General features: G+C 26.9%; 1 long non-coding RNA gene across 1 annotated transcript; it reads left to right on the top strand.

The window, feature by feature from the left end:
- The first annotated feature begins 213 nt into the window (after positions 1-213).
- LOC122518016 lies at positions 214-476 on the top strand. The gene is made up of 2 exons (XR_006303958.1): positions 214-243; positions 342-476. It is a non-coding gene; the product is annotated as an uncharacterized LOC122518016 (long non-coding RNA).
- Positions 477-1,851: the final 1,375 nt, after the last annotated feature.

Raw genomic sequence — 1,851 nt, forward strand, 5'->3', positions numbered from 1 at the left:
TATTACTGTGCAAGCTGATGTGCATATGGAAAATTCTTCTATGCCGTGTCATTATTGTATAACATCAAGAAACATTACATTAACAAACATGGAGCAAAGTTCACGATCTCAAGCACGAAATAATCAATATTTACTGATGCTTCGATTATACATGTATTGTCTAATCAAGACATTGTACCAGATGAAGAACGCAATTCGTTAAACCAAGACACAATCATGGATCAGGAATTACCTCAATCAGATGTACCCTCTATTTATTTTAACTCTTCAGACCAGTTAGTAATTAATGATTCCACTGGCGAGCAAATTGATATGGATTTAGATCCTTCTTAACCATATAGCAATTATCATCAATTTAAACGAGCTCATAAGGAATTTAAAATAAAATTCTTGGGCAATTCATTTGAACATCCATGCTCAGTATGTGACAGATTGTGGTTTAAAAAGGATTTAAAAGAGCCATCTAATGAACATAAGCATATTCTAATACAATTTATACCTAATGTACCTATAGAAAATACTAAGCTTTGTAATACATGCATACAAGCTTTAAACAAGAAAAATATTCCTCTAATATCAACATATAACGGCTTCAAATATCCAGATGTACCTTAGCATCTACCACCTTTATATTTAGTTTTTAAAAGATTAATTTCGCCTCGTATTTCTTTTATGCAGATCAGACGCCTGAGACATGTGAATGGTAAATACGCAAGTTATGGTCAATTAATTAACCTACCTGTTTCAGTTAATACAATGGTCAAATCTCTTCAAAGAAATATCGATAACGATTATTTTATAAATGTACATATTAAATGTACGATATTAAAATTGATGATTCATATTTTAATGATAATCAAATTCACGACAAAGTTGGACAAAATGATGTCAGTGAACACATTCCTGTAGAAGAGAGCCTTACGGCGCACCAACCGACATTAATGTGGGACAAAGAACAATATTTACGTATTGCACCTGGCGAAGAAAATTTACCTCAAAGTTCATTATTTGATGAATTTTTTTATTTCTTATTTCTTATTTCATTTTTTATTTTCTATTTTATTTTTTATTTCTTATTTTATTTCTTATTTTAATTAAACCCTTCTTCTTCTTCATGTATAAATAAATAACATTATACTTATTTTTTTGAAGTTATTTTTGAGATTGTTGATGCTATAATCATTTTGGTACGCCAAGGAAGTATAACTTCTTACGTGCGTACATAAGTACACACGCCAGTTTTTTTCTATCTGTTTTCAAACCTTTTTTTCATATTTTCTAATTTTTAAATATATACAGGAAAGAGAAAATTATTTATTACAAAAAAATTAGGAACAATAAATTTGTTAACATCTCACGCAATTAATAAAAGGTGACTTACTACATAAACAACGATTTTTTAAAAGATTGGTTAGAAAACAAACCAGATTGACGTTTAAAAATATTTCTCTTTCATTTGATTTTAATAATTTCGAAGCGTACCATGCATATCGAATCATTTTATGAAAAATTTTTTATGACAATTGATGATGGACTATTGAATGCTTTTACGATAACTATCACTCTGGAATCTTCGTTTAATAAATATAAATAAATGTTAAAACTCCTGGACATATAAAAATTATATATGAAATTATTAATGATTAAAATATATACGATTGTTATATTTGTTAGTATATTGAAGATTTATTTATTTTTATATAATTGGTAAAAAATAAAATGTTAACTGTAATTCAAGGATAAAATTTTCCTTTATTATTTTCGCGAGAAGTGAAAAAATTTATTATTTAAAATTTTTTTGTAATAAATAATTTGCTCTTTCCTGTATATATTTAAAAATTAAGAAATATG

Source organism: Polistes fuscatus, unplaced genomic scaffold (assembly GCF_010416935.1).
Source record: "Polistes fuscatus isolate 324 unplaced genomic scaffold, CU_Pfus_HIC Scaffold22, whole genome shotgun sequence".
NCBI classification, from domain to species: domain Eukaryota; kingdom Metazoa; phylum Arthropoda; class Insecta; order Hymenoptera; family Vespidae; genus Polistes; species Polistes fuscatus.